General features: G+C 38.8%; 1 protein-coding gene across 9 annotated transcripts in view; it reads right to left on the bottom strand.

Annotated features, from left to right (window-relative positions):
* Positions 1 to 17,668, bottom strand: part of LOC111980383 (glucocorticoid receptor) — a 101,806-nt gene extending 84,138 nt beyond the window's left edge. For 2 of the 9 annotated variants that reach the window (XR_011481714.1, XM_070449272.1), the window contains exons 1-2: positions 16,450 to 17,668; positions 7,799 to 10,199 (exon numbers count right to left, since the gene is read on the bottom strand). The gene's annotated coding sequence lies outside the window, so the exon portion shown is untranslated. Of the gene's footprint in view, positions 1 to 7,798; positions 10,841 to 16,449 lie in introns of those variants that run through there. The other 7 variants (XR_011481718.1, XR_011481715.1, XR_011481717.1 and 4 more) reach the window with 6 other exon arrangements.
* Positions 17,669 to 18,138: the final 470 nt, after the last annotated feature.

Raw genomic sequence — 18,138 nt, 5'->3', positions numbered from 1 at the left:
AATTCAATTCAAAATGGCAACAGACTGATAATTTTTTTAAATTACCTGAATTTAAAATGGATACTCTGTTATTTACAATGTTTCTATACAATTCAATAATTTCAACGCACATATTTGATATTTAAACCATATGATCACATCTCCCCTGGCTTCTACATGACTGACAATATGACAGCAGTGTAAATAATATTCCAATATTGTAGCTACCACCAATAAACTAGCAAAAAATACCTTCAATCCAGAAATCAGAGATGTAGCCTATAATATAGACATTTGAAACAGTGTTTACATTAATATTTTAAGGTTACGTCCATTTTGTTAGACTCAAGCGATATTTTTCTGTATGCAAGCACGAGCATGCTTTTTTCGTTTCTCGTATCACCACAATGGGAAAGAGAAAGCACGCGCATGCTCGCACATGGAAAAATATCACTTAAGTCTAACTAAATGGAATATAACGTTGCGGACAAAGTTTGGAATTACACAATTGAATATGTACAACATCTAAAAGACCTGCAGCAGTCTATCGAAAGCTTTGCCATTTCTGAAAGGATATGAGTGATTGGGCCCTTTGTTCATGTTCATCCATGGCCACCATACTGCATAACGAGCAACGAGTCTTGCTGGTGGGGTTTCACACAAAATGTATTTGTATCCGCTCTCGTTAAATTTCGGCTGCATATTTTCCGACATTTTCTTCAAATCTGAAAACGATGTGAAGCCAAGCCCATTTTCTTTAGAATTGCATTATGGACCCTAAAAGCATGGAAATAGTGTCCACTGCTTGTATACTTTGCATTTTGGTGAATGTAGTACGACATCCGGGGACTTTTAGCATACTAACTATATCCATAATATGACTAATAAGCATACCATATACTCAATTTATTTCACAAATAGTACTGTTGGTGCAGTTAGTATGAGTATTTGAACACAGCTCAAGTCAGAGTTTCCTTTAGGATCTTTTTCAGCAGTGGTGGCAAAAGGTGGGGTTAGGGAGCTCTTTGCTGGAAGGCTCTCTGACTTTCAAAAAATACATACTACTCTAAAATGCATGAAAATGTAATTATGTTGACACCATCCGAAATATAACTGATGGCCGCCACTGCACTGTAGGGAGGGAGATAAGGAGCAAGTGGTGGCTGTATGCTCGTGGATCACAGTCGCACCACTGCTCGCTCTGTATGCTACAAATATATACAAACTTGACACTGATCATAAAGGGATAGTTCGACATTTATGACCCTTTTCTACTATCCCAGAGTCAGATGAACTCATGAATAATTTTTAATGTCTCTGCGTGCAGTTTCAAGGAAGTTCAATGCATTTTTGCGAGCCATTGCTAACTAGCGTTAGCAGAATGACGAAGAGTTTACAGGAACAGCTAGCATGCTAAATTAATATAGGAAAAACACTGCAAGCGAAATAGCAAAAAGTGTCTGTACACTTCCATAACATACGATATACACTCAGGTTGTGGAAAAAGCACCGAATTGTCATACTTGAGAAAAGGTAAAAGATACCTTAAATAGAAAATGACTCAAGTAAAAGTCACCCAGTAAAATACTACTTTAGTAAAAGTTTAAGAATTTGGTTTTAAATATACTTAAGTGTCAAAAGTAAAAGGTACGAATAATGAAAAATTCCTTATATTAAGCAAACGGCACAATTCAATTATTATTTTTTTGCGGCTTGCCAGGGGTACACTCCAACACTCAGACTTCATTTACAAAGCATTTGTTTTTAGTGAGTCAACCAGATCAGAGGCTTTAGGGATGTTCTCTTGATAAGTGTGTGAATTMGACTATTTTCTGTCCCGCTAAGCATTTAAAATTTAACTACTTTTAAAATTTAAGTACTTTTGGGTGTCAGGGAAAATGTATGGAGTAAAAAGTACATTATTTTCTTTAGGAATGTTGTGATGTAAAAGTTGTCAATAATATAAATAGTAAAGTACAGATACCAACCAAAAACAACTTAACTACTTTAAAGTATTTTTACTTCAGTACTTTACACCACTGTATACACTGAACAAAAATATAAAATGAAAGATGCAAAGCGTTGGTCCCATATTTCATGAGCTGAAATTTAAAAAAAATCCCCAAAATGTCCCATAGGAACAAAAAGCTTATTTATCACATTTTGTGCACAAATCTGTTTTACATCTCTCCTTTGCCAAGAGCATTTCTCCTTTGCCAAGATAATCCATCCACCTGACAAGTGTGGCATATCTAGAAGCTGATTAAACAGTATGGTCACAGGTGCACCTTGTGCTGGGGATAATAAAAAAGCCACTTTAAAAATGTGCAGTTTTGTCACTGCCAGAGATGTCTCAAGATTTGAGGGAGAGTGGAATTGGCATGGTGACTGCAAAAATGTCCACCAGAGCTGTTGCCAGAAAATGTAATGTTCAGTACTCTACCATAAGCTGACTTGTTTTAGAGAATTTTGCAGTACGTTTTCTGTAGTTGGGAATCAGACCGGCACAACGGTCAGGAGGAATTTTGGACCATTCCTCTTTACAAAACTGTTTCAGTTCAGCAATATTCTTGGGATGTCTGGTGTGAACTGCTCTCGAGGTCATGCCAGAGCATCTCAAAATCGTGTTGAGGTCAGGCATATTTTCTTCTGTTAGAAGTAAATCAACAGAATGGCTTTACTTCTGTTTTGGGTCGTTGTCCTGTTGCATCACCCAACTTCTGTTGAGCTTCAATAGGTGGACAGATAGCCTAACATTCTCCTGCAAACTGTCTTGATAAACTTGGGAATTCATTTTTCCGTCGATGATAGCAAACTGTCCAGGCCCTGAGGCTGGAAAGCAGCACCAAACCATGATGCTCCGCTATCATAGTTTACAGTTGGGATGCGGTTTTGATGTTGGTGTGCTGTGCTGTGCTTTTTTTCCCCCACAGTGTTGGGTGTTCCTTCCAAACAACTCAAATCTAGTTTCATCTGTCCACAGAATATTTTGCCAGTAGCGCTGTGAAACATCCAGGTGCACTTTTYCAAACTTCAGACGTGCAGCAATGTTTTTTTTTGGACAGCAGTGGCTTCTTCGTTGTGTCCTCCCATGAACACCATTCTTGTTTAGTGTTTTACGTATCGTAAACTCGTCCACAGAGATGTTAGCATGTTACAGAAGACTCTGGAAGTCTTTAGCTGGCACTCTAGGATTCTTCTTAACCTCAGCCTTCTGCGCTGTTGTGCTCTTGCAGTCATCTTTGCAGGACGGCCACTCCTAGGGAGAGTAGCAACAGTGCTGAAATTTCTCCATTTACAGACAATTTGTTTAAGTGTGGCTTGATGAACATCAAGGCTTATAGAGATACTTTTGTAACCCTTTCCAGCTTAATACAAGTCTACAATTCTTCATCTTAGGTCTTCTGAGATCTCTTTTGTTCGAGGCATGGTTCATATCAGGCAATGCTTCTTGTGAATAGAAAACTAAAATTTTGTGTGTGTTTTTTATAGGGCAAGGCAGTTCTAACCAACATCGTCTCATTCATTGGCCTCCAGGCTAGCTGACTCCTGACTCAAATTAGCTTTTGGAGAAGTCATTAGCCTAGGGGTTCACAAACTTTTCCCAACCTACACTGAGAATATTGAATATATAATTTAAACATAGACAAGAAAAATACAATAATTTGTGTGTTATTAGTTTAACCTGTTTACACACACTTGTCCTTCAGACAAGGTGGTGACTGAAAAATGTTGTGATTGATACAAGAAACCAAAATAAAATGCAATATTATTCCCATACCATTATTACAGAGAATCAGACAAATTATGATACCCTATGCCTATTGGCTACTTAAAGCCCATCTCAAAATACAACATTGCCCTTTAAGACAAAAAAGAAAGCTTTTTACCTGACTCGCTTTTCAAAGATGTTTAGAAATGTACACATTTTGTGCTCTTGTAGTAAGCAATCACTCACATTGTTGACTAGAAATTAGCTATAACTGGTCTAATAACTCACTAACTAGCAAAGAATATAACAAATGTGCACAGGTTGCTGCATGCAGCTCTCGCTTTGATTTCAAAACAAGCGCATCTACTTCCGACCGCTCATGCCGTAAACACAGTCCAGTTCAAAGTGAATGGCACAGATCCATACATGCAATTAGTATTTGCATATAGGCCTACTGCAGCTCTGATTGGTTATGGTGCACCGGCCCGTGTAGAATATGMGACTGAGTCGTGCCTATCAATACAATCCTACTTCAATGCGCTCTGCCTACAAAAAAAATCTCTTGCACAGTTAGTTTTGAATACTAAGTCTTGCATAGCTCATTTGGTCATGTCAAATCAAATTTTATTTGTCACATTCTTAGCAGATGTTATGGCAGGTGTAGCAAATAGAGGTTGACCGATTAATTGGCATGGACAATTAATTAGGGCCGATTTCAAATTTTCATAACAATCGATAATCAGCCTTTTTGGACGCCGATTACATTGCAATCCACGAGGAAACTGTGCGGCAGGCTGACCACCTGTTACACGAGTGCAGCATCAAAAGGACCTTGTGGCTGCAAGGAGCCAAGGTAAGTTGCTAGCTAGCATTAAACTTATCTTATAAAAAACAATCAATCTTCACATAATCACTAGTTAACCTAGTAATATCATCAACCATGTGTAGTTAACTAGCTTGTCCTGCGTTGCATATAATCAATGCGGTGCCTGTTAATTTATCATCGAATCACAGCCTACTTCAACTTCGCCAAACGGGCGATTTAACAAAAGCGCATTCGTGAAAAAAGCACAATCGTTGCACAYATTTACCTAACCATGAACATCAATGCCTCTCCTAAAATCAATACACAGAAGTTATTTTTTTAAATTATTATTCTTTTTTTTAAACCTGCATATTTAGTTAAGAAATTCATGTTAGCAGGCAATATTAACAAGGGAAATTGTGTCACTTCTCTTGCGTTCAGTGCAAGCAGAGTCAGGGAATATGCAACAGTTTGGGCCGCCTGGCTCGTTGCGAACTGTGAACTAATTTGCCAGAATTGTACATAATTATGACATAACGTTGAAGGTTGTGCAATGTACCAGCAATATTTAGACTTAGGGTTGCCACCCGTTCGATAAAATATGGAACAGTTCCGTATTTCACTGAAATAATTAACGTTTTCGAAATGATAGTTTCCGGATTTAACCATTTTAATGACGTATTTGTGTTTATTATATTATAATTAAGTCTATGATTTGACATTTGATAGAGCAGTCTGACTGAGCGGTGGTAGGCAGCAGCAGGCTCGTAAGCATTCATTCAAACAGCACTTTACTGCATTTGCCAGCAGCTCTTAGCAATGCTTGAAGCACAGCGCTGTTGATGACTTCAAGCCAATTAACTCCCGAGATTAGGCTGGCAATACTAAAGTGCCTATAAGAACAACCAATAGTCAAAGGTATATGAAATACAAATGGTATAGAGAAATGGTCGACATGTCGACATTCCTATAATAACTACAACCTAAAAAACTTCTTAACTGGGAATATTGAACCACCAGCTTTCATATGTTCTCATGTTCTGAGCAAGGAACTTAAACGTTAGCTTTTTTACATGGCACATATTGCACTTTTATTTTCTTCTCCAACACTGTTTTTGCATGGTTTAAACTAAATTGAACATCTTTCATTATTTAATTTTAGACTAAATTGATTTTATTTATGTATTAAGTAAAAATATTTAAAAGGGTTCATTGTTCATTCAGTATTGTTGTAATTGTCATTATTACAAATATATAAAAATCGGCATCGGCTTTTTTTGGTCCTCCAATTTTTATTTTACCGTTATTTTACCAGGTAAGTTGACTGAGAACACATTCTCATTTACAGTAACGACCTGGGGAATAGTTATAGGGGAGAGGGGGATGAAGAGCCAATTGTAAGCTGGGGATGATTAGGTGACCGTGATGGTATGGGACAGCTTGGGAATTTAGCCAGGACACCGGAGTTAACACCCCTACTCTTACGATAAGTGCCATGGGATCTTTAGTGACCACAGAGAGTCAGGACACCCGTTTAACYTCCCAGCCGAAAGACGGCACCCTACACAGGGCAGTGTCCTGGGGCATAGGGATATTTTTTWWTTTTTTTTTGACCTGAGTAAAGAGTGCCTCCTACTGGCCCACCAACACTACCTCCAGCAGCATCTGGTCTCCCATCTAGGGACCGACCAGGACCAACCCTGCTTAGCTTCAGAAGCAAGTCAGCAGTGGGATGCAGGGTGGTATGCTGCTTGCATAAAACGGTATCAGAGTTGAAAAAATCATAAAATCGGTCGACCTCTAGAAGCAAAACACTTGTGTTCCTAGCGCTAACAGTGCAGTAGTATCTAACCATGCACACAAATCTAAAAGTTCAATAATGGAATTAAGTGCACACGTTGGAGAGGTGTGTGGTGACTAGTCCTCTCACTCAAACCCTTGCATTTTTTTTGTCCTACCCCACATTTACAGGAATATTCTTACTGAATGTATCCAGCGTATTTTCAGATTTCGTTAACAAATGTGGCCAAAAGTATAGTAAATGTAAAATGTACATAAAATCAAGTGTAATGTTTGGATTTAGTCTTGTCAATTGTTGGGTCCACAACTTTGGTTTAACAATTTCCCATAATCTCCAAACTGTTCCCTTTCAATTGCTACCWTGCTTATACATTTCATATTTCTTCTGTAAGAAACATTTCAATTTATCCCTATACAGTGCTTCTGGAAAGTTTTATTACGTTACAGCTTTATTCTAAAATTGACAATTGTTTTTGTTCCCTCCATCTACAGATGTATGCCATCATTTTTTCTTCTACAGAAATATTTACATAAGTATTCAGACCCTTTGCTATGAGACTTGAAATTGAGCTCAGGTGCATCCGGTTTCCTTTGATCATCCTTGAGATGTTTCTACAACCTGATTGGAGTCCACCAGTGGTAAGTTCAATTGATTAGACATGATTTGGAAAGGCACGCACCTCTCTATATAAGGTCCCACAGTTGACAGTGCATGTAAGAGCAAAAACCAAGTCATGAGGTCGAAGGAATTGTCCGTAGAGCTCTGAGATTGTGTCAAGGCACAGATCTAGGGAAGGGTACAAAAGCATTTCTGCAGCATTGAAGGTCCCCAAGAGCGCAGTGGCCTCCATTATTCTTAAATGAGCTGGCCGCTCGGCAAAACTGAGCAATTGGCGGAGAAGGGCCTCGGTCAGGGAGGTAACCAAGAACCCGATGGTCACTTTGACAGAGCTCCAGAGTTCCTCTGTGGAGATGGGAGAACCTTCCAGAAGGACAACCATCGCCTTTGAATGTTTTGGTACACCTATTGGAGAGCTCGTCTTTGTTTACACCAATTCAGCATCATTCACACACTTTTAAGCTTTAGCCCCACCCATCTCAAAGGGTTGATCCAGCAGTCAAACCCCCAAACTAACATTCGCTAGCTTAATAGCTACTTCTGAGACAAATGAGAGAACAGCTAACTCTGACCATTTTACTCGCCCTAACAGAGCTGGTTAGGCTGGTTTTATGTTATGAACCATAATCCCAACTCATGACGTTACTACCCTGCAGGAATCTGCAGGTAGCTAATCAACCAGGTTCAATGTTAGCTAGCTAACACTAGGCTATAACTAGCAAAGCAAATGGCTCCGATACAAATAATATTACCACACAGATCATACACGTAACGTTAGCTAGCAAGCAAGCCAGCCAGCTAACAGTACACTAACTTGAAATGAAAACGACTGACAAAATTAGAAGTGTAATATCTGAAAATGTAGCTAGCTAGACTATCTTACCTGTATACATGGATGGAGGCTTCTCCCTCTCTGTCACGGATGCTATGGTTGTGGATGCCTTCAGTTTGAAGATGTAATCCGGAGACAGGTGTTTTCTCCATCTCCTTAGCTATCATACTGTAATTCCACTGATTTCAAAAGTCGGTCCTCAAAAAAGTGGAGAGCAACACTTACGCAGTTCTATTATGGAATACATTTTTTTTAAAGCCACGTTAGACAGGATTACCTACACATACTGACCAGCTCCAACGTGCTACATGGCAGACCAATCCGAACTCCTTTCGGAATGTCCAGCCCACTCAATAGCTCAGCCAATCATGGCTAGCGGGAAGGTTGCCGACTTTGTCTGTGGCTCGTAATTTAACAGGTGGCATACAAGTTTGTTATTAAGGCACATGAAAATTCACATGTTCCAGAAGGCATTTCTGCCCCCCAAAAAACACATTTGATTTAAAAAATAATAATAATCTAAATCCTGTCCAATCAATATAATTTACCACAGGTGGACTCCCAAGTTGTAGAAACATTCAGGATGATCAACGGAAACAGGATGCACCCGAGCTCAATTTCGAGTCTCATAGCAAAAGGTCTGAAAATGTATGTAAATAAGGTATTTCTGTTTTTTGTCACTATGGGGTATTGGGTGTAGATTGATAAATAATTTTATCAGTTTTAGAATAAGGCTGTAACAATTTGTGACTCACAACCTGGATTCGGTCTTATGTAACAATTTTTTATTTTATTTTTTACATTGGATAAATAGTAGAGACTCAGAGCTACAACATGGTATATCATACACTGCATTTGAGGAACAATGGGAAAGTAATTCTGCTTTGAAAGTTGATAAGTGGCATTTTATTGTTTGGTGAGAAAGCTCGTCGTCTACACATTCAGCATCGTTCACACCCTCTTAAGCTTTAGCCCCAACCATCTATCTCCTTGCTTTCAGAGCACACACACTTGACGCTCTGGTCGTTGATTGGTTTACCTCTGGATAACATGAAAACAGACTAACCAACAATTTCATTATGCTTTTTAGCCAACGTTTACTGACACCGGACATATTCAACTGGTGTTGTAAACTTCAGCTTAAGACATGTAGCTAGCTACCTAGGTAAACAATGAACATCGCTAGGTAAACAACATGTAAGATCACACACACATTAGCTAACGAGCCAGCCAGCTAACGCTAGCTAATGTACACTTTAGCTTGAGATAAAACCACTGTCAAAATTAGAAACGTGTAATATCTGAAAATGTAGATAGCTAGGCCATCTTACCTGTATACATAATCATGCATGTTGGATGTGTCTCCCTGTCACGGATCCATGACACAAATGCCCTTAGTTTGAAGACATAATCCTGAAGCAGGTGTTGTCCCAGCTCTTTAGCTATCATACTCTAATTCCACTGATTTCAAAACTCGATCCTCCAGAAAGTGGAGAGCAACACTTATGCATCAACATTTTTTTTTAAAGCCACGTTCGACAGGATAGCCAACAGACTGACCAACTTAAATAGACAAAAGCCCTCTATGGCAGACCAATCCGAACTCCTCTCTCTGTATGTCCAGCCCACTCATTATCTCAGCCAATCATGGCTAGTGGGAAGGTTGTGGTCTTTTTATGTGGCTTAACCAACGAGGCTCGTAATTGAACAATTTTATTTGTATTTACAAGATGGCATACAGGTTTGTTAAGGCACATGAAAGTTCACATGTTCAAGGCATTTCTGCCACAAAAAAAACATTTTGATAATGTTCTGACACCTTAACACTCTGTCATAACATAGGCAGGAGGGGAATCTCCCCCTTGCTCTTCAGTATTGGTAAAGGAATGTCCTTGTCTACAGAAGACTTGCTGCAAAAACTATCATCCAAAAAAGTTAATATTGGAACAATGCTGCGAATATAGGAATGTTGAGAATATTCTTTAGGTCCCTGCTGACCAATGTCATATTACTTTTCATTTTGTGAGGATATTAAAAACTGTATGAACCAAATACTGTAACTTAGGAAGGAAACCCCCTCTAGCTGTCAAGTTTCCATCCAATACATTGTCTGAGATATGAAAATGGGTAAAACTATTTTTGTTAAGATAGGAATTTGATTTTAGGAGTCATAAGAGAACTTCTAATCATATCCTTAGCACATTAAGTAGCCACGCTCCAAATGAGGTCAGAGAGCTTGTCAGCGTGATGGAACCGCCCTTTCCGACCAGAGTGCTTAAAAGGACTCGCTAAGAATTAATATATCAGACCAAAAGATGTGAGACCATGGTCCACACGTTGAAATGGTTAGAAACTGAAACTCTCAACACGAGTTGAAGAAAATGAACTTACCAGATCAGGACCCCGCCAGTCTGCAGCTGCGCGTGTAAAGTGAGTTTGGAACTTTGACAATCTACCCGAGGAAGAGAGGAGAAGTTCACCTCAGACAATCACTGGTGAATCATTGAAGCCACAGACAACTAAGGACATTGTGACCTCTGGTGGACAATCAGAGKCTTACACCCCCGGGAGAGCCCAAAGAAACAACCTTCCGAGAGAGCTTGGTCCTGACCGAGATGGACAACAAACAAAGTCGTTCAACGCGTAAATGCATTCATTATTTTCTTATCCCAAAAGGGCAGTGGTTCGTGTGCAAGGTATATGATTAATATGAGAAAAGTCCTAGAATTTGTCCACGATAAGTGTCCTTTTCCTCTCTCTCTCCCTCTTTCCCCATCTGCAACATTATGTTGTAACAAGCCGTCATATCTTGTCAGTCTACTAGGGACCTTTGTCTCATGTAAGTGTGCATGTTATTCTGTGTTATTATATAGTAGCTAGTAAATAAATAAAATTTGTGTAGTACTGAATAATGAGCTAGGCTGGGGTTCTTGCGGATCCAAGAAGGTTGCGACCGATCAGAATGAGACTGATATGAGGTAATGATTAATAAGTGACTGTTATAGATATATAATTTATATCTTCTAGTTTAATTCGGGAGATGGTAACTCATTAAAAAACTTATTCCGTGGTTCCCCAAATTGTTACGATAAAATAAAAATAAATATATATATATTTATTTTTCTTTTATCGTAACAATTTGGGGACCACGGAATACGTTTTTTAATGAGTTACCATCTCCCGAATTAAACTAGAAGATATAAATTATATATCTATAACAGTCACTTATTAATCATTACCTCATATCAGTCTCATTCTGATCGGTCGCAACCTTCTTGGATCCGCAAGAACCCCAGCCCAGCCTATATATATATATATATTTTTTTTTTAATCGGGTAACAACTAAAAATAGTTAGTGGATTGAATTAACTTCTTGAGGCTAGGGGTCAGATTTTTTTGTGTGATTTTTTTAAATAAATAACGTTCCCACGGTAAACTGACTTTCTCAGGTCCAGATCGTAGAATATGCATATAATTTACAGATTATGATATAAAACACTCTAAAGTTTCCAAAACTGTCAAAATATTGTCTGTGAGTATAACAAAACTATTTCTGCAGGGGAAACCTGAGAAAATCTAATCCCGGACGTGATATTATTTTATTTTTTTAATCTGTGTTTCCTGGCCAGTCTTTCTTCCATTGAACGGGGTATCAATCAGATTGTTTTTCCAATGGCTCCCTCAGGCTGTGACCAGGCTTTAGACAGTTTCAGGCTTTTATTTTGAAAAAATGAACGAGATTTTTCAAAAGTAGTCAGGTGTCCTCTGAATAGTTCCTGCGCTCGAGAGGGGAGCTCTCCATTTTCCTTTTCTCTCTTATTGAATAGGTTACGGTCCGGTTGAAATATTATCGATTATGTTTGTTAAAAACAACCTGAGGATTGATTATAAAAAACATTTGACATGTTTCTACGACCATTACGGATACTTTTTGGAATTTGTCGAACGGAACGAGGCTGTAGTTTTCTGAACATAACGCGCAACCCAAATGGCGTTTTTTTGTTATAAAAGTAATATTTATCGAACAAAAATAACATTTGTGTAACTGGGAGTCTCGTGAGTGCAAACATCCGAAGATTATCAAAGGTAAGCGATTAACTTTATTGCTTTCCTGACTTTCGTGACCATGCTAATTTGGGGCTAGCTGTTGTAGCATTGATTGATACACTCACAAAAGCTTGGATTTCTTTCTCTGTAAAGCATATTTTCAAAATCTGACACGATAGGTGGATTAACAACAAGCTAAGCTGTGTTTTGGTATATTTCACTTGTGATTGCATGATTATAAATATTTTTAGTAATATTTTTGAATTTGGCGCCCTGCAATTCAGCGGTTGTTTAGGGAAATGATCCCGTTAAAGTGATCTGTGCGCAGAGAGGTTAATAACAGTCATCACATTAATGAAATTCACGTCACGACAATGCCTAGTCTCCCTTATGGCTCAGCTCAGGTGCCTATATAGTACACACACACACACACGCCACACCATACATGTATCGAACCGTTCAGTACGGGGACCTCGGTTCGGTCCGCACTGTGAGGCCGAATGAAAGCATAAGAAAAAATGTGAAACACTGGACCTATTCTATTCCTACACTGTTGTATGCCTCCTGAGTAAATCTGTGCTGAAAAAACATTAATCTATTCTGTTAACTAGAACTTATGCGCACGTTGTAATCAAAATGTAAATCTTAAATTGCCACATTTAAAAACTGTCCTTCTGTGAAGCGCAGTCAGGAACTAGTTCAGTACGATGGCAAGGTCGATAAACCAGGAGGATTCGCCATCATCGTTTAAATCTCCAGTTTAAAAAAAATCTTTGACCCTTCTGTTGTTTTCAATGAAATTCAAATCAGCATTGAAAAAAGGAGCAAGTTTAAGTTTGTTCCACCTAAATGAGTCTGACCACAAGTTAGAGATCACAATCATGGCACACCAAATGTGTTTCATGGATCGTGGGAGAAGAGTAGGAATAGGCTTTTTTAGGCTACGTCTTCAAATGGTGCAACTGCTGTCGGCATCCAAAGTTTATCCAACTTGAATAAATGCTTGGAGGTAAGGACAACTGCAGTGGTGTAGTCTACGGCGATACGGCTATCACTTATTATTGATATCTACAAAGCGCATTGATGTGAATCACACTGCTGCTCTCATTTAGCTATTTGCGCCTTACAGATTGTGGATGGCTGTTCACAAATCTAAAATTGTATTTGAACCCAATAATGGTTCAATTCAAGAAGTTTAAGCTGCCTAGCAATCATTGTTTTTGAAACCAGTGGACAGCCAGTGGAAAAAAGTGTTCTTGCAACAGCTGCATAGTGCGGAGCCAAGACTACAAAATAAAAAAGTGGGGCTTATTGCTCAATCTAATTCACTGATTAAAAAAATCCACAGGCCTAATGGACACATGCTCAAACTTGCACACTTTTGATTGACCCTTTGTCTATTTTTGGACTTACACACAGGTTTTTATTTTTTACATCACAACTATGAAATAACACATAAGGAATCATGTAGTAACCAAAAAATATGTTAAACAAATCTTAAAATAGTCAACCTTTGCCTTGATGACAGCTTTGCACACTCTTGGAATTCTCTCAACCAGCTTCACAAGGAATGCTTTTCCAACAATTTTGAAGGAGTACCCACATATGCAGAGCACTTGCTGGCTGCTTTTCCTTCACTCTGCGGTCTAACTCATCCACAAACCATCTCAATTTGGTTGAGGTCGGGGATTGTGGAGGCCAGGTCATCCGATGCAGCACTCCATCACTCTCCTTCTTGGTAAAATAGCTCTTACACAGTCTGGAGATGTGTTGGGCCACTGTCCTGTTGAAAAACAAATGATAGTGGGACTAAGCCCAAACCAGATGGGATGGCTTATCGCTGCAGAATGCTATGGTAGCCAAGCTGGTTAAGTGTACCTTGAATACTAAATAAATCACTGACAGTGTCACCAGAAAAGCACCCCCACACCATAACACCTCCTCCTCCATGCTCTACGATGGGAAATACACATGCGGAGATCACCAGCACCACGTCTCACAAAGACACAGCAGTTGGAACCTAAAATCTCAAATTTGGACTCAAGACCAAAGGAAAAATGTCCACAGGTCTAATGTCCATTACTCATGTTTCTTGGCCCAAGCAAGTTTCTTCTTATTGGTGTCCTTTAGTAGTGGTTTCTTTGCAGCAATTCGACCATGAAGGCCTGATTCACAGTCTCCATTGAACAGCTGATGTTGAGATGTGTCTGTTACTTGAACTCTGTGAAGCATTTATTTGGGCTGCAATTTCTGAGGCTGGTAACTCTAATGAACTGATCCTCTGCAAAATAGGTAACCCTGGGTCTTCCATTCCTGTGGCAGTCCTCATGAGAGCCAGTTTCATCATAGCACTTGATGGTTTTAGCAACTGCACTTGAAGAAACTTTAAAAGTTATTGAAATGTTCCACATTGACAGACCTTCATGTCTTAAAGTAATGATGGACTGTCAATTCTCTTTGCTTATTTGAGCTGTTCTTGCCATAATATGGACTTGGTATTTTACCAAATAGGGCTATCTTCTATATACCCACCTACCTTGTCACAACACAACTGATTGACTCAAACAAATTAAGAAATAAATTCCACAAATTAACAAGGCACACCTGTTAATTGAAATGCATTCCAGGTGACTACCTCATGAAGCTAGTTGAGAGAATGCCAAGAGCATGCAAAGCTGTCATTAAGGCAAAGGGTGGCTACTTTGAAGAATCTGAAATATATTTTGATTTATTTAACACTTTTTTAGTTACTACATGATTCCATGTGTGTTATTTCATAGTTTTGATGTCTTCACTATTATTCTACAATGTAGAAAATAGTAAAAACAAAGAAAAACCCTTGAATGAGTAGGTGTTCTAAAACTTTTGACCGGTAGAGAGAGAGAGTGTGTGAGTGAATGAGTAAATATATATCCATTGATTCTTGAGGAATATAACTTATGCCTCATGAGCTTAGTTCAACTGTCACACTCAATGAGAACCCAAAATATAAGCTTGTTTTACACCAATGTTTGTAAACATTGTACATGTAAAAAAAAAAAAAAAAAAACACTGTATAACCTCATAACATGATTAAAACAACTATTTGTATATCATGGAGGGTCAGTCCTTGCATCCATAGCTCTGTCTATTAATCTAAGAGTGGTTACATTTCTCCAGGCCTATCCCTCAGCTTTTTACCAAAAGAGGCGGGGCGACCATTTTGTTATTGTTTCACCTGTGGATTTACCCTTTAAAACAGCTGCATATTATCAAGATATCAAAGTGTCACCAACAAAAAGGTAAACAATAGGCCTACAGCAAATGCACTTTTCAGTAGTGCTCAAAGCATGCCATTCCATGAGCGCAGCATTTATTTTTCAACTCAAATCAATGAGCCCAATCAGTCCACCATGACAACAAATAAACAACAAAGTACGACTGGCTAATAAGTCCTTAGTTTTGGGGTCATGCTCAGGTAAAACAATTTGGCTAATCTATACTTCCATATTTATTCATTTATTGGAATGACTGGAATTCTGATATATTTACATTAAAAACCAAAGTCTCATTTAATCATATTGTTATATGTAGTAGAACGCAATGGGTTAGAAGCCTACATAACCAACCCATTAAGTAAAACGTAACATCCATATGGCCAGCTATGTAAACTTTAACATTGATTTATCCTGCAACATACATTTGTCTTCTAATGCCTCTTAAGGGGAAAGTAATCTACAAGTAACGGAATGTAATCAGATTACGTTTTTGAGTTAGGGTAATCCAAAAGTTACATTACTGATTACATTTAGAAAGAAACCTACCCAACCCTGCTAATGACGACAACTTTATTTCTCAACTCCTAATACTGAGCCAATTACACTCACTGGAGTACCTAGCATAGGCTTTGAAAACGCACACAATAATAGCCTACCAGTGCAGCAAGTGCCACTGACTGAGACAATCTTTCTTGACTTGAATATTAATTTTCACGAACACAGGGCTAACCAACTAAACAGCTGCTCTTAGCAAAAAAATGAGTTAACAGCCTATTAGCTAGAAAGGTAAGCGTTTACACTTGCTCCAATTATGCGGGAAATCAATCTACCAAATCTATTAATCTTAACATGTTGATTACTTCTCCTTTCCATTATCATTCACCTGTCAACAAGACAAGAGGTGAACAGTTGTGTGTGGGGTGGTCCCTGGTTGTCTGCGAGGGGGTCCCTGGCAAATAAAAGGTTGAAGACCCCTGTTCTCGCTAGCTAAATATGAAGGGTCGCAGTGGTGCAACCTGTTGGCTGCGACTGGGAATTGCATCAAGTTAAACAGGAGAAAGTGATTATCACATKATATAAACTAAAGTATGTACATGAAGCTTGTATGCTTAATGTGGCTAATAAAATCACCAATGGGCTCGGGGATTGACATGGCGATATAATGCTCTACTGAGTCGCCTAATTTTTACACTGACAAGGGCGTCGAACTAAAGAAGAGAGCACAGGGGTCACACTACCTTATAGCTGAATCATTGCACAATAAAATATCTACTAACGTTATGAGGTAACGTTGCGGGATGTATGGCTGTAACATACGTAACTACCTAGATCATGCAAGATAGCTACCAAATACAGTAAACAAGATGCAATCAAATTACACATTCGACGACATGTTACCTTAGTCAGAAATGGGAGTTTTCCAAACTAGATCATATCCATTCAGTTCGACTTTGCTGGAATTCTGAGCTCTATGGCTTCTAATCCGTCTTCACAGGAAATATTCCTCGTGTAACGCTGAATGGTTTGCTGCATCCCCGTTGAAAAAGTATTGATGTAGCTAGTTCGTGCGCTGTTATTCCCTTGCTCACGTGACGTAGCTATCTACAGTTTATATCTGGGGCTGGAAAACGTTTAAAAAGAAGCTAACAGGATGCAGTCAAGTTAGCTATTTTTGCTAGCAATCTACTTAACTCAGGCAGTAAGCAAAAACTAACATGAATTCGTTAGCTATAAATTCTAAATGGACAGCAGAATTGACATAACCAGCACTCTATGATGCAGTACAGTAGAATAGAATAGAATAATCATTGACATTACATAATATCCAAGCTAGCTGGCGAGCTACCGTTAACGTTACAGTAGTTACAGATTAAAACATTAGCTGGTGCTGCACATTAGCAAATTGAGGGCGGCTAGTTTGACACTTCACGGTAAACGCCCCTCTAAAGACAAACGGGACTACCGTTATACTCTAAAAAGCTGTCAAAAACACGGCTGCACACGTCGGCTGGCCTCTCAAGCCAATGTAGAAATAACGTATCCAGTAAACAAGCTAACTTGCAAATAGAAAAACACTTTTAAAGTGTATTCGATTACTTGTAACGTTGCCTCTCATCAAGTTACGCCAAACTCGTCCATGCAACGTTAGCTAATTTCGCTAGCTATAACCAATGGTAGCGACGTTAGCTAGCTTACGTTGGGTAGCTAGCTACTACCTTTCAAAGCGTGGACTTTGTTAACGTTTGTCAATAATGACTAGTTATAACACATGATTGAGTTAAAACATATGATGTTACTTACGAATGACAACACATTGCTAGCCAATAAGTACGAAAACAGAGTCCTAGCTAGCTATAGCCAAACGGAGCGCGTGCCACTCAACTTCCAARGCAAAGAAACTTTGTAGACGACGTCCTTGAGGCGCGCTCCAGGTGACACTGCAGTATGTGACGCTAGCTAGCTATTCTAAACACAAACTAACAACGTTATATAGAGACATTTAAGTTCGGCACAATTGTGTAAACTTCAAAAGCACGGCAAACTGTGACTAACACGAATCATTTCAATGGCGCAACACAGTCCGTATAAAATGTACATAGGGGCGAAGGGACCTATGTGAGCAAGCCACAAAAAGGATTAGTCACAATAGTGGCGTTTGCGGTTCGCCTTCAAAATAAAAGGTCCTTCTTTGAACGTGACGCAAGCGGATAAAAATAGTGTAATCACGCCATATTTTGACTAAATAATGCTAAACAAGGTTGGAATATAGAAATTCAACAAAAAGCAATAATTTGTTAATTTGGTTAAAAAAAATAGAAATCTGTTTAACTCAAACTGTGAATGTATAAGACTTCAGAATTGTATTGGGGGCAAACTTATATTTTACTGTACAGCCTTACCTATGGTTTGTGGATCCATGCAATGGGGTATCAGTCTACTTAGAGTCCCACTATAAGCCATTAGAATGAGCCCATCCTCCTATAGCTCCTCCCACCCACCTCCTCTAATCAATAGGTAAGGCTATAGAGTGCTATATGAATATTCAATATGCACAACAGGCTGACTGGGAAGGTGATTTCCCACAGT

Source organism: Salvelinus sp. IW2-2015, linkage group LG20 (genome assembly GCF_002910315.2).
Source record: "Salvelinus sp. IW2-2015 linkage group LG20, ASM291031v2, whole genome shotgun sequence".
Taxonomy (NCBI): Eukaryota; Metazoa; Chordata; class Actinopteri; order Salmoniformes; family Salmonidae; genus Salvelinus; species Salvelinus sp. IW2-2015.
This window is presented reverse-complemented; position numbering and strand designations above follow the sequence as displayed.